Raw genomic sequence first — 24,219 nt, 5'->3', positions numbered from 1 at the left:
TCTATTTTGCGATTGCAGCAAATTGCGATTCCTTAAATGCAATATACGAGGCACAGAAACAGGGCAATTTGGCCTTAAGAAATCGCAAATTACCTCCAACTTCCAGTTGGGGGTAATTTGCGATTTCTTTGAAAAATTCACTTTTTTGCATTTTTCAAAGTGCCATGTGTCGCACATACATGTCCTTAGGGCATGCATGGACATCGAAAAGCGTGCTCTGCAAATTGTAATCTCTTGTGTCGCACATACATGTCCTTAGGGCATGCATGTGCACCATATGTGTACACATACATATTTCAGAGGCGCAACACGTTGTTCTTTTGACTCCCTGGCACCCTTGGAATTACATTCTCAATTTGCGATTCTCAAATTTCGAATCGCAAATTTAGAATGTCTTCTCATTTATTCCTATAGGCCTCCTAGCCCATAGGAATGAATAGGAAAGTATTCCTTAATTGTGATTCGCAATTTGCTAATCGCAATTAAGGAATGCCAAGGAATCACAAAATATTTGCAAATATTTTATTATAACACGTTTGCAATTCTCAAATAGCGATTCTCTAAAAATCGCTATTTGAGAATCGCAATAACGGAATTTGATACATATGCCCCATAGTTCCTCTTGCATTTCAAGTGAAGGCACTTGATAGGTGGCGGATTGATATGTTAAATAGCCATAACATGAAGTGAGAAGTATTCACTCTCTTCACACCCTCTGCATGTATGTTTTTAGAAGATCGGGAACAGAGGTTACCTCAGATACCTATGGTTTTAGCTAGACCTAAACATGACCAACATATTATCTGGGTACAGACTCATGAACTAGGATGATTGTGGTACTGAGTCGACTGATATGGGAAAAATAAAGTTCAGTCACTCAGAGAGAGGAAAAATAAAAAAAATAAGAGCTGACAGAGGAACAAAGCTCTTGAAGAAACCTCAAGGAATGACAAGCGACATGCTGACTAGTACGGATGTGCCATTATTTGATAAGACAAAGGCAGTAAGCGACCATAGATCGAACTGAAATCAGGGCAAAGCAGAACTGCAGTCATATAAAAGCCAAAGCACACGAGAAAGGTAGTAAACAATCTGGAATTTCACTGTAGGTTTACTATTGATAAGAATACATTGATAATGAGTGGGATGTGCTTGATTTTGGATACTGAGGATAGGAAACTGAGTACACAGTAATTTAAAAGAAAAGAAGGAAATTACCTAAAAAACCATGTAAGTAAAAAGTGATGGAGCACTAATGAGGAGACCCATAAGGGACTGCCTCATTCAATAATTTAATAAAATATACATTCAGAAGAGGGCTAAAGTAGTCGTGATTTTTTTAAAGTTCAAACTGAAAATCATCAGAGCTGAAATATCCTGCAAACCTTTAAGCACACCTGTAAATTAAATCTATTTAGATCTGTCTTTTAGTGTGATTTTATTTCTATTAAGGGTGTAAAAGATCTTATGAGAATTATTCGATCCTCGGGGTCTCCAAAGGCCATCTGTCCTGCAGATTTCTTAATTCTCTTTATCAGTTTTAGGCCATGATCTGAAGACAATATTAAACTGCTTTTTGCCGTAGAATATAAGAGGGATATTGCGTAGTTTCTTTTGAAAAAACTGATTTAGCCGTATCAAATGTAAATAACTCCCATCCATCTCTTACCTATTGCGCTACGCTGGTCGGGAAGGTTGTGATGAAAATACCCAGGGTTTCATTGATCTTAGTCAGTTATTTGTCCTTTTCCAAGCATGGTTGCAATCAGGGAACATAATAAAGTTGGCAGTCCAGCTAGTATGTGTCAACCTGAGGAGGAATGACAATAATGGTGGTGTTGGTACTCTTTTTCTTTTGGATCCGTCAGCTGCTCTGAACACTATCTACCATGCTCTCCTCTAGGAGCATCTGCAAGTGGTAGGCATTCCAAGACCCACACTAAAATAGCCCACCTGCTTTTGTGTTAGATGAACCATCATTGTGAAGCTTCCTGCTCACAGTTCTGACCTTAGGATCATACATGGCCTCCAAGCCATTTTCATGCAATGCTCAGGGTGTAAGTTCTATTGTATGTAGATGATACCTATCTGTTGTTGAAACTTACTACTGGTCTCAGGCCCAGGCCATCAGATGGCCACACAATGACCTCCTCCCTGCAGTCATATCTGATAGTGGATGACAACAAACTACTCGAAATTAGGTGCCGCATAAAAGCCTCCTGATTACCAATGTGTAGTCCCCTCTATAGGACGCATCAATTTGACCTTAGACCACTCCTAAATTAGTAAAGAGATTGGGTCTAACTACTGAGGATAAACTATCTCTAAACAACCAGCACTTCCTATTGTATTTAGCAACTGAAATCTCTTTTTCGGATCCCTCCTTATCTGGAGCTTTTCTCCATGTCGCTGTTGTCAGTGTCTTGATCATAAGTGGATTATGGCAAAGGTTTCACCTGGAGGAGGATCATGACTTGCAATTAGTTAGTTGGTTACCTTTGCAGGAATGATCGTACCGCCTGTCTTTTATGCAGGGTTTATTGACTATCAGTGAACAAATTAATTCTATTAGTCATGGTTCACAATCCAACTCATAGTGCAATCTCCTCTGGTCCCTAAGAAGCTCTCAACAAGGTCTCAAGCGGATACCTGCTACGGAATAGGTGGCATGTGGCCTTTTCAGTAGCAGCTGCCAAAAAGTTGAAATTGTCTTCTGGTTCCTTTGTGATGAGAAATGTATTTGATTCCGTTCTGAAAGAGTCTGAAACTTGACTATACAATCTTAAGGTCGAAGTAGCCAATGCATTGTGTTCACTTCTCACGTAGCACCAAGCAACTACAACAGGAGTGAACAATATAATAAATACCTTAAACATACCAGAAGACATGAGGCTGAAAGATGATATCAAACAATTGTTGAGTAGCTGATGGGTATAGAGTAAAAATTCAGAGAATGGCTGTGCAGGGGCTGGGGCCTTTTTTATCTGGGTAAGTGTTAAGTCAGTTAAAGTGAGGAAGCAGGGCACATTTATTTAACTAGCAAACTGACCAACGAATCTAGAAGGCAAAGGAATCAGTTAAAGGAGGGTTGAAAAATTAGTGTGATGGAATCTCTAGACAACGAATCGAATTGAAAGAAACTATTAGGTTTGAGGAAGAATTGGAATGAAAGAGGACATGATTTATAGGTGTTTTGGGGAAAGAGAAAGAAAGAGAAAGAAAGGGAAAGAAGGAAGAGAAAAATGACTAGAAGATTAAGTAGAGTGTGGCTGGAGTGATGTGATGGATTCATACTACTAGGAAGTAACCAAGAGAGATGTCAGGAAGACAATACCACGCTGTTATGGGCATGCACTAATGACCACTCATTACTGAAAGTCAAAATACCACTTACTCATCATGCTGCTCCGCTGATAGCTGTGAATGAAAGTTTAAACTTCTTCTTCTTTGATACACTTCTGCAGGAGTCCTATATGTTACTTGCAGTGCCTTCAGGGAGATATACACAAGGTGAGAGAGTTAGCACCACAATGGTTCAGAAAATTGATTCAGTGAAACAGATCTTAATTTGGGTTGGTGAATGCCGGTGGGGGCCAGTGACACTCATTGTTTGGGACCATCACTTATTTTTTTGCATCAGACATTTACCAAAGGCAACAGGGGGAAAACACACAAGTAAATTGCGCAAAGAGCGCGCCCTTCTTTCCTTCAGGAAGAAGCTAAAAACAGTTCTCTTCTCAGAAGCTTAGGGCTCTCCCCAATGCTACCTCTTCACTTCCCCAGGCCAGGACGTGCCTTTCTCTCTTGACAGCGCTTAGAGACCTGACGGTGATAATGCACTCTACAAATGCGAAATACAATACAATACAATACAAAGCAGAAAGACAGTAAAGAGAAAGACGGAAAGAGTTTTAAAAAAGGAGAAAGGAGAAGCCAACAAAAGAGAGATAAAAGGACAGGGGGTGTCTGGTAGTGGATTAAAGAGACATGTGGTGGATTTAAGACTATGCATCCTTAGCAGTCCGTGCGCAACATTTAATTGTACCAACTGCGGTATTCAGAGTAGAGCTTGGGCACTGGCACTCATTCTTTTCCAAAAAAAGGCACTGAGTTAAACAACTAAAAGTTCAGACTGTGCACTATCTGATAGCAACATCCTATATCACTCTACCATCCTTTACTTGATATGAAGAAATTCAAAGCAAATTAATCTAATACTGGAGTTAACACATTATCGAGGTCCAGCTCATCAAAAAATGCACTCAAATAATGATAGCAGCAAATAGATAGAATTGGAAAAGAAAATAAATAAATATCCATATAAAAGAAAATGCAAACATACTAAATGTTTAAAATCCATTATTAAACAAGAGATTAACACAGTTAATTGATTTAACAAAAATCTGACAAGCCTTACTGACCTCATAATATCTTAAACTGTCTTCAGAAGGAACATTATCTTAGTGTGTTGGTTAGGTAGCAAATATAGACTTGATGTTGACATACAGTGATTGGTGATGGTATGCTGTTGTCAGTACTTGACTTGTGTAAAATAAAACTGTATTCCTCACAAGGATAATTCAGGCATCAGAGTTGCTTCATATATGCATAACTAGAATATATGATTTAGAGTAATTCTATACGTTTAGTTGCTGGACCTGAAACATGTTGACATGGATAAGTGGGATAATAACAACCCCATTTTACACTGTGGTTTCAAAACATTCCATAGGAGACAATATTAACTGTATTCGGTTGAGCACTGGGTAATTTGTGGTGTGTGAAAGGTCCCAACTCTCAACACACAACTAAAGTTGATGTATGGGCAAGATGTATGCACAAAACCTAGGAAAACATCTATTGGAAGTAGTTCCACTACTTTGTGATTTCTCTAATCTAGGTCAGTCATACTTTTAGTTTAGTGTGTATATGAACACCTGTCAACTCCACGTTCTTTGTTGCCTCCATTACTTTATAGACATTGACTATTTTCTATCTATATGTCATTGTCGGCCCCTAAATTTCAGCTGGGTCAACCAGGGACTGCACTCGCCCATATCGAAAAATGGGCCTGGTGCATAGAGATAAAGACAAACTATTGCAGCCACTTATGATCATGAAATATAAGACTAATTGAAAAATATGAATGTGACATATACCCATAGAACATGCTACGCTAGTCTGAATGGAAATCTCAATCTTACTTTGCACTAAATGGGACATTAGCTAATAATGCATGATTTATTAAACCAACTGAAGGAACCAGACGCCACTTGCCAAACAATAATCATTATGAAAAATGGTGGTAAATCATTTAAGGTTGGTTTTGTAATAATGCAAAGATTTAGAGCCTGATTTACAGTTTGGCAGACAGGTTACTCCATCACAAACATGGTATATACCCCATCTGTCTTATTACACGTGCCCTTTGAATATAATGAACTTGTAGTAAGGTGGATGGTATATCTGACATGTTAGTGACCGAGTAACCTCTCCATCAAACTCTAAATCATGCTCTCAGTTTGGTGAAAATCCTTCTCCATACAAGTAACCTTAGAATAGGAGAATAGGAGCAAGCCTTGGGACCTTATTCACAAGGTAAGCTTACAATGTTGTCTATGTTTACTACTTTAAGGTATTCACAAACTACATGCAAGGTTTTACGACTCCCCACTCCCTATACTTAAATGTGCAAGGTCTTTGCACCTGTAGACTCCGCAATCAGAGCTGAGAACACGATACACATAAGTATAGGGAGTGCGGAGTTGTAAAACTCCACACGTAGTTTGTGGTACACGAAAGTAGTAAACTTACACAAAAGTGTAACTTTATCTTTGAGAATCAGGCCCATGATGTTTAGCTGATACCATATACACTATTGTCCAAGAACACCTGGGGTCTGTGACTGTTTTACAAAATTAAAAATATTAAAATATTAAAATTAATAAATTACAATTTATAAAGTATATACAAAGAAAGAACCAAAATTAAAAATTTGAAAACTTTTGTCTATACTTGATTGTGAATTAAACAAAATATTTCAGTATTTGAGCTTTTGTTTGGTGTAAACTAGTTATTGTATTTTTGTGGTGTGTTTCGAGTTTCAAAAACAGAAATTGCTTTGGCAGAGTTTCCCCATTTTCCAATAATGACTCAGTGGGGGGCCCTGAATTCCAGTAATGTTTCACAGGGGACCTTTGTAGGTCAAAAACGTAAGAACTGCTGGTCCAAACCGCCACTCGGAGAGCCCTGCACCGCCCCATAATAGCTTGGATCCTAAACTTTAAAGACTGGGATGCAATTCTGAGAGAGGCACAGGCCCTGGGCACCCTCAAATTCCAGAACCATATCATCATGGTGTTGCCAGACTACACCAAAGAGGTGCAAGAGCAACAATGCTCCTATGTAGAAGTCAAAAAGAAAATGAGAGCTCTCTGCCTTCAGTATAGACTACTTTCCCCCCGGGACCTCCGCAAATGGCAGATGCTACAGCTGAATCCCCTAGGGAGGGTCGCCCTTTTTAAAATGATGATCCTCCATAGATTCCTCTACGTCATTCAAAACACCCCCTTTTACTTCCAGCGGGCCTGGTTCAGGGAACTAGATAGCCTCACCACCAAGTTCCTCTGGGGTGGTCGGAGACCCCGTATAGCCTTGCCCCGCTGCTGAGTCCCGCCCTTTGACGGGGGCATGGGAATGACTAATTTATAGCAATACTACCAGGCGGTCCGCCTACTCACATTGCATGATTGGTTTAACGGGCAATGGTCCGACCCGGCATACAGACTCGAGCTTAGCGAGTTGGGTCTACCGAATTTCCAAACGATGATGTATGGTGGGCCCATACCCATGACTCTACCTATGGTGACTCAGGCTGTTCTTCTGGCCTGGCAGGCATTCTTGCGTCACACCCACTGGACAAATAAACTCACCCAACACACACCACTTTGGCATGGCACGTTGCTTAGAGAGGTTAGCACACTGAAAGGATTCCAGGCCTGGGAACTCATTAGGATCTCCCAACTCGGGACTTGTGGAACGGTGAGCACATACACACCTTTCAAGATCTGCAGAACAGACACTCCCTGCACCCATCACAATTCTACAGATATTTACAGTTGTGCCACACCCTCCGCTCACATATACCGGAAGGCACAACCATACCGCAGTATAGTCCTCGAAGGCACAAATCAGAATGGGGAACCTGGGAGGGGGAGGAATTTCGCGTATCTATCGCTCTATAAACAACAATACCCCAACTACTCTAGATCAGCTCAGAAGCCGCTGGGAGGGCTGGGTGGGACCACTTGAGGAGGAAGATTGGAGGGACGCACTGATGGCGCCCAAGACGATCACTGCCTCAGCTAGGCTCCATCTGATCCAACTATACTATTTGCACACAGCATATTTAACACCTATACGCCTTCATAATGCTGGTTTGAACCCGACTGCATCCTGCGCGCCCTGCGGCCCAGATCGGGCAGACTTCTTCCACATGGTCTGGACCTGTACCCTCCTGGGGCGGTATTCGTAATGCATAGAACAAGAGCAAACAAGAGGTCTTGGGTTGGGAGGTTCCACGCAACCCGCTAATCACGCTCCTGGGGATTACGGACGGCTTGGAAGGGTCCAGGATCGACAAAATGTTCTTTAATACGGCTTTGATCGTAGCTAAAAGAGACATAGCTGCCAAATGGAAGCTTTCCAGTCCACCTAGCGTTGTGAAGTGGAGCAGGGGAGTGGACTGGTGTGTGGCACAAGAGAAACCCCTATACGAAGCTCGGGGTTGTCCGACTAAGCACTGTAAGGTTTGGGGAAAATGGCTGGGGCAGATGGACTAGATAAGCTTTTCTAGATTGACTGTATGTATCACATGGGACCCACTGGGGCCATGAGCTATAAAATGTGGAACTTCTTTTCGTTACGGAGATGTACTGTAATGCTGGTCTGTTTACCTTTGTCTAAAATCAATAAAATTGCCTGGCAAGTGGGTGCACTCACCAGGTCAACATGGCAGTAGAGACTGCACACAGACACTGCAGTGGTAGGTCTGAGAACGTTTAAAAAGGCTGCTTTACTGGGTGGCACAATCAGTGCCGCAAGCCCACTAGCAATATTTGACTTACAAGCTCTGGGCACACACAGTGTGTACTGTACTAGGGACTTAGTAGTAAGTCAAATAAGCCAATCATGGCAACACCAATCCATATTCACAATTTACAGAGAGAGCACTTGCACGTTGGCACTGATCAGCAGTGACAAAGTGCCCAAAGCATCTAGACAAGCAAAAACTAAATTCAGCACACAGCAAAAATACAGGAGGCAGAGGCAAAAATACAGGGGAAAACCACACCAAGGATGCCATGTCTAACAAGGTTATATTTAGGAGTAGGTCTGTGGTCAGTGCTTGGGTTGCAGGTAGTCTAAGGGTATGAGTGGCAGGAAGAGAAAACATAGGTTTAAGGGTCATACTAAGAGTAATTGTTACATTACAGGTTACAATTAAATTGCAGAGCTTTTGGTTATGTTTGGAGTATAGGTACTGTGAGTTCTCGGGCTATTTTTATGGTTAAGTTCTATGACTTTTTTAGATAAGACTTGTGATTCAAGCTTGCGTCAGAGCGAAGGTTGGGGCTGTGGTTAGGATTATGACTGAACTTGGTGTTATCATTAGTAGTGTTATATTTTGCACAAGGTTTAGGGCTGACTGTGGACTAAGGGTTTAAGATTGGGTTTTGGCAAGAATAAGGGTCCGTAAAATGTTTAGAGTTAGGTATAATGTCAGAGAATGTCTTCATTCTGGTGCACTTTGTATGGTTTGTTCATAATTACCCATGCAAAGTAATGATGCCTTCATTTCACTTCATCATATTACATCCTAATCAGACAGATCCATACTAACACCTCATAGAAAGTGATTAAAGGTAGTATACATATAAATGGTTCTCCAAAAGGTTCTAATGCTAACGTCCATTAAGCTGACAAAAGGAAAAATAACAAAACCTTTTAACTACTACCTAGTCTCTTACTGAATTTTTTCTAGGGAGCCATAAAAAAGGGAGTGACGGTTTGAGTGATTGTATAAAATTAATAATAATAAGAATGTTAGACTTGACATTGTTAGTGTGGTATTCCCCAAAGTATTTTGTCATTATTTCCTTATTCTACTGAACAGGTTTTTGTTGGTATTAGGGGTCTGTGCAGATTACCTCTAATTTCCAGCGCTAAATGGCTTGTGCTCTTTACTTAAAACATTCCAAAATTGTCTACACTTAATTGTTACATTCAATTTATTGTAAGTCACTAGTTAAATGTACTACCTCTACCCAAGACCTTTAAATTAATATGCTACCCGTAGGCCTGAAGCACTCATTGTGCCACCCACTATAGTAACAGTATGTAATATGTCGCCGGTTTGAAGCCCGTAGTGCTGTTTTAAACAGCCATTTCGACTTGGCAAAAAACCAACTTTTTCCCGGCCGAATTCTTTCTTTTTAATACTTATAAGGCACCTTTAAGCTAGGCGCTAAAGACTCAGGGCAGGATGCATGGTATTCAAAAAGAAGGGCATTTGTTTTTAAATATCAAATGTCCTGACAGTGAAAAAGTAATGTTTTAATGTTTTATGACCTATCTCATCCACAGACTAACACTGAGTTAATTTATTGCACCAAATAAGTGCTAACTTCGAATTGGGAGCAGATAGAGAAATTATGTCTACACTCACAAATGAATTATAATTTAAAATCCTCTTTAAAGGTGAAGTCAGATTTTAATGTACAATTTTAAAAATACTACTTTTTGAAAGTTGGAGTTTTTCTGCCAAAACCAAATGTGTGTTTTGTTAGTGTCCTGGGTCACATGATGGTCAAGTCCAAAGTCAAAACAGTTTTATTTCGGTAATTTGCCATTAAAAGTATATAAAACTTAACAAATTATAAAACATACATGAACTTATATAAAAAAGATTATTGCAAACATTACATCATTAATAAAAACCTTACATCAGGTTACATTCTAAGATTTTTCCATCATAAATAATTTTATAAGAGGAAGTTTATCGTTAAAAACAACCATTAGAGAGTTATTTAACTCATACAGTTTCTGGTCTGGATCGCACTCCTAAAAAAAATTAAAACTGCGTGAAATATATCTATTGTTGTTGATTTTTGTAAATATTCCATTGCCAACCGATGTTGCTTAATCTCTGCCTTACGCAGCCAGGGTACCAAAAAAGCATTTCTTGTGTATAATAGGCAGAATAAAATTAAGTGAGGTGCTCTGCTTTGTAACATTGTTACAATGACATGGGGTAATTTGCACTGACATGCACACTGTGTTGGAAAAGCACCTTTAAAATGAATCAAATTTAATGTAAAATAAGTTATATTAAGTTGATAATTTGCTTTCTTTTTCCATCCCAAAAATGATGGTGAATGGCTCCTCTGTTGTGGGCTGTGCATTGCTTGCAAACAGTGAGACAAAGGAAACCTAGGTGTGAGGGGAGAGGTTCTTCCTGACTGAATGGCTCAGGAGGAGCAGTACCCTGACCTGATTGCACTTCAAAGGACCCTGCCTACAGCCCACACAAAGGAACCTGACACCAGGCCTGTCATTGCCTTTTCACCCTAGACAGTTTGAAGCCAGGGTTAGAGGAAGACCTGACCAGAACCAGTTTTGGGAGTAGGTGAGGGAATTCCACCAAACAAAGGCTGGTAGCAAGTATAAACATGGACCCTTGAAACCCCCTCATCAGAACAGTCCTCGACTTGTGGAAGATTAAGAAGACGGACTGCCCTGCAGCAGAATGGCTGTCCTGCCGCTGGAAGGACTGCTTGCTGTCTGAAGAAGGAAGATTGGACCTGCTTCCCATGCTATTCAGAGTGACTCCAAGTGCCAGTTGGCTGACATCCTATTTGAGCTACAGACACAAAACAAGTTTCCAGATGACCCCCGTAATTGTCTATTTTACCAGGACTAACTGGACCTGGCTGAGCCCTGGTGCTGGCCTCCGCTGAAGTGAGTCCTGCTCCGGAAGAGTTGGTCTGCTCAAGAGTTGGGTATTTGCAATTGTCCCCAGTCCTGGCCGCTTGACTGGCATCAGTGAGAACTCCTCCTGAAGAAAAGGTGAAGATACAGAAGTTCTGTCTCCTCGCAACTGGGAAATGACCTCTTTGTGCTGAGAATAAACTGCCCACATTGACTGGCTTCAAGAGACCTGCACTTTGTGTTGACAGTGACTGTCAGCGATGATCAACCAACTAAAAGCCCCAGCAACGACTGGCTCTACACACTACAGCAATGACTGTTCAAAATGATCGACCTACTTCTCGCACCAACAGCCTCCTCTTCATGGCCCCCGCCAATGGGAATGGAGCTCTTTGTGTGGACTTTGAGAGTGGGACTAACGTGGCCCCTGTATCTGTCCCGCGCAGCTTCATGGTCAGACTAAACTGGTGACATTCCCCGAGTCTAGTGCAATCAGATAAATGTGAATGACACTTTGTGGTTCTTGGCGCTATTTTCACTTAAAAGTTAAAAAATGTATATCTGAGTGGATTTTTGTTGTTCTGGTACCATTATATTCATTAAAAATCACTGTATTCTTCTAAATTGGTTTGAAATTATTATTGTGTTGTGTTTTCTCTTTATTGCTGCTTGTGTGCTGCATAAATACTTTACACATTGCCTCTAAGATTAGCCTGACTTCTTTGCGCCAAGCAAACAGAGAGTTAAACACAGGTTAATTTAGTGACTTTTGTGTTTCACCCTGAGATTTTTTTTTAAACTTTTTTTTTATCCTCATTTGCCTCTGACCCCCACAAACTAGTAGTCTGCAGGTCTCCACTGTTACTCGCTTCGGAGAGGTAGGTTTCAAATTTTTGGAGGATTTCCATCTCACCAGCCTACCAGTGGTACTCCTGCGTCTTACTTGTTGCTAACCTCTCGATGTTTATGAGAGGGTGGTAATGCTCTCTGTCAGTTTCGGCCAACCTGGGTCCAGAGTTGTTGATAAAGCCCTTTTTGTATCACTATTACCTGATGACCCAGTGATACCAAGGGGATATATGCATCTCAGGCTAAGAGCTTTCCATGAGGCCTAATCATAGGACAAAGATAAATTTGATGATAAGATTAAAATATCGTCTGCGTACAGGGCTACCTTTCTCTCCCATGAGCTGCTCTTAAATGGTATTATGGCTTGCTCCTCCCTAATACTCTGAGCAAACGGCTCTATGTATAGATCAAAGAGGAGGGGAGAGAGAGGGCAGCCCTGTCTTGTTCCTCTCTTAATACTAAAGGACTTTGTCAGATTGCCATTTACTATTAGTCTTGCTGACGGGTTACTGTATAAAAGTTTAACGGTTCGACAAAACTTTAGGCCAAAATTCAGTTTTTCCAAAACTGCAGCTAGATAGTTCCAGTTTACTCTGTCGAACGCTTTTGTAGCATCGAGCGTCATGGCCGCCAACGGGAGGGTAAAGCTGAAAGAGAAATCTATCGCACCTATCAGATCGTGCGTAAGATCGGAAAGGTTTCTACCTTTTAAAAACCCCTTCTGATCTGTATGTAGCAGATCTCCTGCCACTGCTCCTGTCAGCCAAGATTCTAGTAAAGACTTTATAATCAGAGTTACAGAGAGAAATCGGTCTGACCCGCAGTTTGTAGAGGATTTACCCGGTTTCAAAAGCAAGGTAATATTTGCTTCTCCCCATGAAGAAGAAGGTTTGGCCCCCTCTACTAAGACTTTATTAAAGAGTATAGTCATATATGGAATTATGACTTCCCCCATGGATCTATAGACTTCGACCGGAAGGCCATCCGGCCCTGCTGCTTTCCCCTTTTTACAAGCTGAGAGTGCCTTTCTAACCTCCTGCTGCGTAATTTCTACCTCCAAGTTTTGCCCCTTAGTAGTTTCCAGAGCTGGAAGATGGATTCGATTTAGCCAGTCTCTAGCGGTAGATTTGTCTATGCAGTTTTCCTCCTTGTATAAGTCCTTAAAGTGAGTATGGAAGGCATCTCTTATTTTGTCCTCATTAGTTGTTATTGTGTTAGAGCCTGCATCTTCTATCTCCTTAATCAAATTACAGACTCTCCTTCATGACCCCTCTGGCGGCTCTGGCGGAGTCTTTTGGGGCTCAAATCGTTTCCTACGCTGATGACACCCAGCTCCTCTTCACCTGTGAGAGGGGTGCGGATTTCGATGGAGGTAGGATCCAGGGTTGCATTGAGGCTGTATTCCAGTGGTTCCAACATCACAGCCTCAAGTGCAACTCGGATAAATCCGAGGTCCTCTTTTTCGGGTGCAGTTCGGATCCGGAATGGAAAGTGTGGTGGCCTGAGAACATGTTTCCACCAGCAAGTTCGTCCCAGGTGGCGAAAAACCTTGGGATTAAGATTGACAACGGCCTCTCACTGCGCTCACAGATAATCGGTCTCACGGGCACCTGTTTTGGCTTGCTCCGGATGCTGCGTAAGTTTCTCCCTTTGTTATCGGAGGAACACAGGAAGATCGCCGTGCAGGCGATAATTGGCTCGAGAATTGACTATGCTAACGCTCTCTATCTCGGCCTGCCGGAATATCTGCTTCAACGGTTACAGGTGGTCCAGAACTCAGCAGCTCGGGCCATTTTCGGACTATCTCGCCGTGCTAGAGCCTCGGGTCTCTTGGAGGCACTGCACTGGCTTCCTGTCCGGAAGCGGATAATTTTTAAGATCCTGACTCTGGCGCACAAAGCCCTGCACGCCTCCGGTGCGAAATACCTCCAAAAGAGACTGACCTTCTACCATCCAGCCAGGTCGCTGAGGTCAGAATCCTTGTTTCTTGTTGCAGTGCCTCGTGTGAAGAGGGCACGCATCGGAGGCCGCTCTTTTAGACTACTGGCGCCCCAGTTGTGGAATAAACTGCCAATGGTCCTGCGCAGTATTCCAAACTTGTTGGCTTTTAGGAAGGGGCTCAAAACCTGGCTTTTCACTTCTTAGTTTTTTTCTGGGCTCTGTTGGTTTCCTTTCGGTTCTCTATCTGTTTTCCTCTTGTTGTGTTGTGAGACTGTTTGCAAAACAAAGCGCCGGGACACTCTTTGAGTAGCCGTGCGCTATATAAAACCCCAGTATAACATAACATAACATTTGGCCTTCCAGGCCAACAATCTGTCAACACCCTCACCATATTCGAAATGAGTTAACTTGCTGACCGCCCAGCTACTGGAGATTCTAGCCTCAATAGTGCTTTCAAGAAGCCCTTTTAGAGATTCCAGTTTGTCAATAGGTTTTGGAGTTTGCTCCTGATCCACCTCTTTAATTATGTCTTTCTCAACCTCTTTCATTTGACCCTCTATTTGTGAAATTTCCTCTCTATACTTCCTGTTTTTATATGCGGTCCTATTCGTGGCTAATCCTCTAAAATAGGCTTTAAAGTGTCCCAGACCACAGTGATATCGGCGGAGCCGATATTGATGTCTACAAACTATTTAATTCCCTGGGACAAGCAGGTAATACCCTCCTTATCTAGAAGAATAGTTCGATCGAATGACCAGACTCTTTGTTGAGGTTTTGTTCCCAGATCCCATTCCATTCAGACGGCTGCATGATCCGAAAGGTGGGGGGTCAGGTTAGCCTGGGAAACATCCTTTACAATGAAACTTTTACAACGCAGTGCTATTACAACGCAGGTTTTACAACGAAAACCATTACAACGCATTGCGCTGGGGGGCGCTCTAGGATAGGGAATAGATTTAATTTACTATCCAACACCTTCCCTACTATCCACGGGGACTGGAGTTGGAATAGTAAATTAAACTATTCACTATCCAGCACCCCAAAATGTTATGCGTTGTAACAGCATGCATTGTAAAAACTGCGTTGTAACAGCATGCGTGGTAAAAGCATGCATTGTAATGTCATACATCCGGTAGCCTATATCTTTAATACTGCATCTTAAATCATTACTAATTAGGATATAGTCTATCCTAGAATTGTGTCTCTCCCTCCAAATGTCAATTAATGCCTTTTGCCTCATCATAGACTTCACAAAACTTCTGGATTTAGACGGGGTATTAGCTCTACTCCTTGGTAATTTATCCTACAGAGGATTTAAAACTATATTAAAATCTCCAGCAAAAATTGTCTTATCTGGAAGCCCTAATAAATGCAAAAAGATGGTTTTTAAGGTTGAAGGATCCTCCTGATTAGGACCATAATAGTCGACTGCCGTGAAAGGTATATTTTCTGCTAAAAGCATTGCTATAACCCATCTGCCACTTGAGTCCGTCTTCACATCCTGAACCATAACATTAGCTTGCCTTTTAATTATTATAGCAACCCATCTGACATTAGATGACTGACCAGAACAGAGACAATGTTCCACCCACCCGAGCTTTCCGCATATTTCAATAAGTTCTGTTTTAATAAGGTGGGGTTCTTGCAGGATAATTATTTGTGCAGGTGAATCCCTCAGATACTGCAAGATTCTCTCTCTCCTATTTTTTACTCGGAGACCATTTACGTTCCATGATAGACATTGGAGCACTTTCATGGGAAACTAGGAGGACAACAGTTTGACCCTACCTCATCCTGTACAGAATATGTGCCTGACCATCAGCAGTGATGAAATAAAACAAGGCCTAATAGGACCAGAAGACCAATGAGGATTACATTTTTTTGTATTTTACCCCTCTTCTCCACCCCCGTGCTCCCTCCACCTCCCCCCTTAAGCATACCCCACCCGCCTTGGAGAACCCGACCCCTATTTACCTGGGATTTCAGGCTCTGCCGGCCGGTAGCTCCACTCTGCCTTTTTCTATTTTAAAAATCTTTTTATTTTTATTTTTTTATTTTATTGTGACAGTGCTTGTGTACGTGTAAAGATATACAATTTGATTCTTGTGCGTATCTGGTGTGTTACAAGTATATCTGAGGCTAGTGTGGTACAATGATGCCTGTCGGTCCCCTTCATAATCTTCACCTAGATTTGGTGTTAGTGAAGCGGACTATTTAAGATTTAAGATGTTCTAGCAGGTCATCTGCCTCCTGCACTGTTCGCACATTGTGCATCTTGTTGTTTAACATGATCCTCAGTTGAGCCGGGAATCTGAGTTTAACCACAGCCCCCAATTTCTTAAAATCTTCCATTCTCCTCCCCAGCTCCCACTGGCGATCCAGAGTGGCGCGCGAGAGATCTGACCTAATCTCAAAATTGAAATCTCTTGATTTCAGAGACTTCAATTTTAGAGCTGCCGTTAGAATTTTCTCTTTTATTTCAAAAGTGAGAAAATTGATCAAGATCTTCCTCAGCTTTGTGTGGTTCGGATTTTCCTGTAAGGGTCTCTGTGTATCCTCTGGATGTCTTGCCTCAATTCATCTTCCGATACGTCAATCTAGACTACTTCCTTGATTAGGGTCATGATTTAGGATTTTAGGTCCTCCCCTTCTTTCCCCTCTGGCACCTTCAGAAGACACAGATTATTGCGCCTGGAAACATTTTCCAGTGACTCTACTTGGTCTCTAAGTGCAGCTCCCTCTTTCCTAAGTGAGGTGATATCATCTTTAGCTGCTCCTAGGTCTGTCTTAAGTTCTTCCACTGAGTTTTCTAGAGCCCCCGTCCTGGAATTCAGAATATCCAGCTTCTTCTCTGGGGTTTCAACAAAAAGTCTGATATCCCCCTGATTTTCCTCTAAAGTTGTGAACCCCTTTTTGATGTCAGATGCCATAGTGAGGAATAAGGATTCTAGCCCAGTTCCTGGGGGAGGAGCATCACTCCCGTCCACCCCCATTGCTGTATTTGCATTTACTCCATCATCACTTCTACCTGTAATGGATTTTTTCAAACTTGTATTCTTATTAATTTCAGAGGCTCCTAGAACTTCTGACTCCTTTGACTGAGGGGATCGATCAACCTGCAATATACTCTGCGATTGTAGTTGTGGCTGTGGTTTCAGCAGTGACTGCGGCTGTGACTCTGATGGAATAGAGGAGCTCAAAGGTGGACCAGTATGGTGCAGGGTATCTGAGCCAGAATTTAATTTGGGACAAGATGCCAGCGCAACCTGAGGACCCTCTGTTGCTATATTTGAGGAGGAATGAAACGGCCCCCTATGCATCCTTAGGGCTTCCCCCTGCTCTGCGATATTCAGAACTTGAGGCAAGACCTTAAAATATGACCTCCAGAGAGACCTTTTGTGGTCTTTTTTAAGGTGCAACCCTCCTTGTTTGTTTGTATTTCAGGTTTTTCTGATTTTTCCGGTTTATCCTTTGTTTTACCTCTGATTGATTTTTTTGTTCTACCTATCTTGCCCAAACTATCCAAAATATTTACCTCAGAACTGTCCTCGGCCTCTGTCTGCCCTGCCTTCTTGCCCTTCTTGTAACCACTTATCAGGGAATCAGAAGCAGTGATGCTATTAGAAGTGCCCTTCTTTTTAAGGCTGTATGGTACAATGTGACGCTTTGAAAGCTCCCACGAGAAAAGACCAACAATGTTACCTTGTATTACAGGCTCCTGTACCTCCTGTACCTCCGGAGCTAAAACTTCTTCTTATGCTCTAATCTTGGCGTCTAAACCTCTGCCAGCAGCGTGATGCTCCACTGCCTCCTCGTCCAGCATGAAGACGGCGGCTCCCGCTGCCCTGCAGGTACTGACGCTGCCGCTCGTGCTCCAGGAAGCACCCCTGGAGCAGGGGGACCCAGGGAGAGCCAGGCGCGAGCTGGTCTTTCCCTGGGTGCGTTCGCGCGAGGGAAGAGCAGGTGGGGTTGATTAGGGGTTTATAAGGGGCGGTTAGGCAGGCGGGTGGGAAGTGCGTAGCGGGAGGCAAGGGAAGGGAGGTTCTTTTTGCTGGCTCTTACTGCTTGCTTGGTTTGGTGGGCCATGGAGGAGGCTTCGGCGGTCCGTAGGGCTGTTCAGATGCTCTGTGCTGCCGGGCGCGAGGATCTTCTGTGGCCCGGCGTGCCGACGGAAGCGTGGGTGGGGTTGACCTGCCCCCCTCAAAAGGCTGCCGAGGGCATGTCGCGGGCGGTGACTGCCTGCTTGTCACCCGGCCCGGAAGAGGAGGAGGATGGAGAGGCTGCCATGCCGGCGGTTTTACCGCTGCCGGCTCCAGTTCCCGCAGCCCTGGGGCCCCCGCCGTGTGACCCGGGCGCCCACCAGCAGGTATGTTTGTTACCTTTGGGGAATGCTGGTTTGCGTGGGGCGCCCGGGGGGAGGCGAGGGCGCTCTGTGGGCCGGCACGCCCAGCGCTTAGGCGGGCCCCCTCTGGGCAGAGCGAAGAAGCTTCCGGTGTGTCTTGGGGCTAAGCGGGGGAGGAGCCTCGATCCTCAGAGCCTCCCCCGGGCCCCTGTTCCTGCCCCTGTGCCCGGGGGCCCCCCTCCTCCTGCGACTGTTTTGCCTGATGGGGTTTCCCCTTTTTTGTGGGTTCATGGGCAGTGGTGTTACCTGTTGTCTCCTGCCACCCCTGTGCTGGGGCAAGCCCACCCCCCTTTTCCCAATGTGGTGGCCCAGGGCTGCCCAGAGTTTGGGGCCTCTCCCCCCCCTTCTGAGTTGCCTGGTTTTTTCCCCTCGCGGGCCCCCTCGGCCATTGAATTTGTCCCCTTTGGTGAGTTTTCCTCCCCCCCACCCCCCCTGGCCCCCGGGTCCGCGGCTCCTGCTTCTGTGGGCATTCCTTCTGTTGCGCAGCAGCCACAGGCTACTGGTGGGTCGGGTTTGGACCTTAGTGGGGCACCCCCTGCCTCTGGTCAGGTGCTGTTTCCGGCTTCTCGCGAGATGCCCGGTGTTCCCCAAGGTGGTTTGGCGGACGGGTCGGGTGGTCCTGGGTTTGCGCCTGTGGCTGGGTCTTCAGTGGGTGTGTCCCTTGGATCTGTGGGGGGTGGCATTCTTGCAGGTTCTTCACAGTCTGGCTTGAGCGGCCGTAGTTTTCATGTTGCACCTCCAGCTGGGCGGCTGTTGGCTGGTTCTGCGGTTTTGGGGACTGTCCATTCGGCTGTTTCCAGTGGTGGGATCACGGGAGAGTTATCTGGAGCGGATCTCTCTTCTGCAGCTTTGCATGCGTGGCGCTTTCATGACATTGATTGGCAGTTTTATGATGGGGGAATTGGCGATGGGGCTCTGCCAAGTGGCAGTGCACAAGTTTCATTTTCTGGAGATGTTTTACAATTGAATATGCAAGATGATGATTTGGAGGAAGGGGAATTAAGGGATAAGGATGTTGGGCTTTTGGCAGCACGGGCCCACAGGGGTGGGGTGGGGCAACCCCCTGTTCCTCGTATCTTGCAGGAGTCATGTGCGGACCACGCAGCGGTACGTGAGGCAGCGAGGAGTAGACCACCTAGAGGGGATCATGTTGATTTTCCGCAGAAGTCGGCACAGTTGCCAAGAGGTAAGGATGGATGGTGGGCTGTGTGGAACCCAGGGGAGAGTCTCCCGGCTAAGCGTACCAGATCAATCGGTACGGGTGATGGGGTTATTGGTGAGCGAGTCGCTCTGGCACCGAGGCTTGAGCGGCCGGTGAGTTTGAATGTTTCTAATGTGCAAAATGCAGGGGAAGTTTCTACCATTGGGGCTGGGGTGGCTGCTGCACAGCCTGCTACGGAGGATAGTATCCTGCCTAAAAAATTGCCTTATTCTGGGGTGGGGATGCCTTTGGGGTCCCATTTGTCTGAGAAAACTAAAACTCGCATCTGGAATGGTGAATTTGTGGATGTGTTTCGGCTTCTCCATAGAGATGTCCAAGCTAAGGAAGGGTCGAAGGAGGAGGAATTAGAATTGGCTCGGAGGCCTCGAGTCCCGAAGTCTATTGAGAACTGGACTTCGGCCTTTTTAATTTATGCCAGCGTTTATTGCCAGCGTCATCCAAGTAAGGCGGTCGACATGTTTAAATATGCTGATGTCATACGTAAAGCTCATAGTTATTTTGGAGGCTTTGCCTGGTTGTCATACGACGAGGAGTTTCGGGCCCGTATGAGTGTTTTTCCAGAGCGTTCCTGGGGTGAGGTTGATGCGGAATTGTGGCTCCAGTGGATGGCATCTGCTCACCCGCCCGCTACGACCCACACGGCTAGCGGACAACCGGTGCATTATCGGCCCTTTCCATTTCGCTCCGCTCTTTTTGGGGCGGGGGTTTGGGGCAGAGGGCAGTCCTCCTCCTCTGGCGCGTGCTGGCATTTTAACAGGGGTTCGTGTAACCGGCCAGCATGCAGATATAAACATGAGTGTGCGCACCCAGTGTTTTCCCGGACAGCGTTTTGGAGACCAAGGGAGGGGTTCCGGGGGCAGGGGACAACCTTCGCACTTTGTATCTAAGGGCTCCTACTCCTATTAAACTGGACGTCCTTGATTCGTGGTTGGTGGACTAACCGGATTTTGAGTCTGCCAAGTCTTTGTCCTGGGGTTTCAGAGTTGGTTTCCGGATTGGGTATCAGGGCCCCCGGATGGGCAGGTGGTCTGACAATCTGAAGTCTGCGAAGGAGTGCCCCCAGGTTGTGCAGAAGAAGTTGGATGCTGAGCTTGCAGCGGGTAGGATTGCTGGTCCTTTTCTTCGCTGTCCTCTCCCTGATTTGATAGTCTCTCCGCTCGGTGTGGTACCGAAAAAGGCGGCTGGGGAGTTTCGCCTCATTCATCATCTGTCTTGGCCTGAGGGTGCCTCCATCAATGATTTCATTGACCCGGCTGATTCTACAGTGACATATGCTTCCGTGGATGACGCCTTGCGGCTCGTTCGCACAGCAGGTATTGGTGCCTTGCTGGCGAAGAGTGACATTCAGTCGGCTTTCCGGCTTCTGCCCATTCATCCTTGGGATTTTGGTCTCTTGGGTATGCACTTTGGTGGCTATTTCTATGTGGATAAGGTGTTGCCAATGGGCTGCTCGGTGTCATGTTCCCTCTTCGAAACCTTCAGTACATTTCTGCAGTGGCGCTTCACTTTCGTCAGCGGCCACGCCCTGGTCTGTCATTACCTTGATGACTTTCTTTTCATTGGTGAGGGTCGGTCTGGGCAGTGTCAGTTAGCTTTGGAAATCTTTCAGGCTATGTCCGAGGAGCTGGGCGTTCCTTTGGCGCCGGGTAAGACCGAGGGTCCGTGTACATCTCTGACGTTTCTGGGGATTGAAATCGATACCCTGGCTATGATGGCGCGTCTGCCTGCTGATAAAGTGCGGGAGATGTCTGATTTCATCAGGTTGGTGTTGGGTGAACGCAAATTGGAACTGCGGAAGGTTCAGAAGCTTTTGGGGTATCTGAATTTTGCGTGTCGGGTTGTTCGGGTGGGTAGGACGTTTTGTAGACGTCTTGGCCTCTCGATGTCCGGCGCCAGCCTTCCTCATCATCGGGTGCGCATTACAACAGCTGTTCGTGCCGATTTGAGTATCTGGTTGCGTTTCCTGCAAGATTTCAACGGCGTGTCCTTGTTTTTTGCGGATGAGGACATTGTGTGGCAGGTGCAGCTTTTCACGGATGCATCAGGAGCTAATGGCTTCGGCATCTTTTGGGAAGGACGTTGGTGCGCGGCTGGCTGGCCAGTGCATTGGCGGGAGCAGGGTCGAAGCATTGCGTTTTTGGAGCTCTTCCCATTGTTGGTCGCTCTGTACATCTGGGGGGAGGAGTTTCAGAATCGTTCTGTGTTGTTCCATGTGGACAATATGGCTGTGGTTCACCTCGTTAATAAGCAGAGGGCCCGTGATTTGCGTGTATTGAAGCTCTTGCGCGTTTTCATGTTGCGGTGTCTACAACTGAATATTGTTTTTAAAGCTCGGCATGTTCCAGGAGCCACTAATTGCATCGCTGATTCTTTATCTCGCTTTCAGTGGTCAGAATTCCGCAAACTGGCTCCCGGGGCAGACCTAGAACCGACGGCGATCCCACAGTACGTATGGGCATTGGGGGATTGAGGGTGCACCACTTGGTCGAGAATTCCGTGGCTGCCTCCACCCGTCGGAGTTATTTGAAGGCCTGGCATGAGTTTTTACAGTTTGGTGAGGAGATGGCGGGTCCAGCACGGGCTGTGTTATCTGATGAACAATTCCTATTGCAGTTTGTGTTGCATTTGGCGGACAAAGGCCTCTCCCACACGACCATTTCGGGCAAGTTGGCTGGGGTGTCCTTTTATGGGCTGCTTTGGTGGGGGAGGGATCCTGTTGGGGGGGTGTTGGTTCGGAAAGTTTTAAAAGGTTTGGGTAGGCTTCAGGCTGGTGCTCAGAAGTTACGGCAGCCGGTGACTTTTGATTTGCTTTAGCTGCTTTTATCGCAATTGGAGGTGTGCTGTTATGATGCATTTGAGTGTCAGAAATTTCGTTTGTGTTTTGTGTGGTTATTCTTTGGGGCGTTTCGGGCCTCTGAACTGCTGGGTTTGAGGGATAGAGTGGGTATGACCAGCAGTGAGGTAGTGGTGGAGCATGACAGGGTGTGTATGTGGTTGCGGATGTCCAAGACTGATCAGATGGGGAGGGGTAAGTGGGTGTTTTTGGGAAGGAGCGGTGTGTCTTCTTGCTGCCCTGTTGGGGAATGGGAGGTTTTTGTGTCATCCCCTCACTTTGCTACGGGGGCAATTTTTTGTCATGCTGATGGCAGCCCCATTCTTGTTTCTCAGTTGTTGGCTGTACTTCGCAAGGTTTTGTTGGGTTTGGGGCGCGATCCTTCTCAATTTGGTACACATTCCTTCAGGATTGGGGCAGCGACAGAGGCCGCCAGGTTGGGGTGGGATTGGTCCCAAATTCGGCATATTGGGCGTTGGCGCTCCAGATGTTGTGAGAAGTATGTGAGAAAATAGATCGCCTTTGCTTTGCCTAACATTTCTTTTTCTCCTAGGTCCTTGGCCCTTGGTCGCTGGAGAAAAACGGAGGGTGTGGATTCTTGGTCACTCTTTTGTTAAAAGGGCTGCTGTAGCCGCTGCACGTCAGCTTTGTGGTAGATCACTTGGCTTAAGCAGTCTGACACATGAAGTCTCCTGGCATGGCACAGGGGGCATGCGTTGGGGCGGCCTCTTTCCCGCCTTGACTTCTCTGATATCAGGGGGTTGGGGGGGCCCCCCGGATCTCCTAGTTTTGCACCTTGGGGAAAACGACTTAGTTTCTCTATCGGGTTTGACTTTGCTAAAGCTGATGAAACAGGATCTCGAAGTCATCAAGGACACATGGGTGAGCACCATGGTGATATGGACTGAGTTGGTGCCTCGGCTGACATGGCATGGGGCGAGGAGTTATTCAGCCATGGAGAAAGCCAGACGCAAAGTGAATCGAACCATGAGACTTTTTTGTAACCATTTATGTATCTACAGTTTGGCTCATCATCATTTGAAAGTTTCAGAGACTCATTTATTCTGCGAGGACGGTGTCCACCTGTCCAAATTGGGCATTTCCTTTTACCTTTTGGAGCTCCGGGACTTGATAGCTAAGGTTCTTCAGGTGCAGTTGTGGTGTGCTCCTTCCCTTTGAGTGGGGCAGGAAAACGCTAAAGGTTTTCCTGGGTGGCGGTTTTTGCTAGTGGGGTGGGCAGCCTGGAGCGGGTTGGCCATCCTGAAGGGTAGCTCATTGGGTAATCCAGGGGGTATTCGGCAAGAATTAGTTTCGGGTTCAGTTAGGTAGGGATGTTTAGGCATGCTGTGTAGATTGGAATGTCTTTGAAATAAATAAATAATTAATGTGTTAAAGAAATGTATTATGCACCTGTCTTAAAATAAAGTGGCCTTTCTTGCTCCTAGAAGAAGTGTGGACAGTGATTTCTTGCGCGAGGGGGGACCCAGGGAGAGCCAGGCGCGAGCTGGTCTTTCCCTGGGTGCGTTCGCGCGAGGGAAGAGCAGGTGGGGTTGATTAGGGGTTTATAAGGGGCGGTTAGGCAGGCGGGTGGGAAGTGCGTAGCGGGAGGCAAGGGAAGGGAGGTTCTTTTTGCCCCACCCACCCTCCCCCTTTTTTGCTATTAGTTAGGTTTTTTACCCTGCGGTGCTCTAGGCGCTGCTCTGGTCTTCGGGCCTTGCCACTGTTAGGACAGGTGTCTTGGTTCTTTCAGGAGGCGGTTTTTGCTAGTGGGGTGGGCAGCCTGGAGCGGGTTGGCCATCCTGAAGGGTAGCTCATTGGGTAATCCAGGGGGTATTCGGCAAGAGTTAGTTTCGGGTTCAGTTAGGTAGGGATGTTTAGGCATGCTGTGTAGATTGGAATGTCTTTGAAATAAATAAATAATTAATGTGTTAAAGAAATGTATTATGCACCTGTCTTAAAATAAAGTGGCCTTTCTTGCTCCTA

At 45.3% G+C, this 24,219-nt stretch overlaps 1 long non-coding RNA gene across 1 annotated transcript in view; it reads right to left on the bottom strand.

Moving 5' to 3' along the window:
• Window positions 1-24,219, bottom strand: part of LOC144825259 (uncharacterized) — a 298,854-nt gene that overhangs the window by 37,389 nt on the left and 237,246 nt on the right. Inside the window, exon 4 of the long non-coding RNA XR_013609359.1 lies at window positions 3,395-3,489. This is a non-coding gene — a long non-coding RNA (uncharacterized LOC144825259). The remainder of the gene's footprint in view (window positions 1-3,394; window positions 3,490-24,219) is intronic.

This window comes from Lissotriton helveticus, chromosome 3_1, assembly GCF_964261635.1.
Source record: "Lissotriton helveticus chromosome 3_1, aLisHel1.1, whole genome shotgun sequence".
NCBI lineage: Eukaryota > Metazoa > Chordata > Amphibia > Caudata > Salamandridae > Lissotriton > Lissotriton helveticus.
The sequence above is the reverse complement of the archived record's forward strand: the minus strand, read 5'-3'. Positions and strand labels throughout refer to the sequence as shown.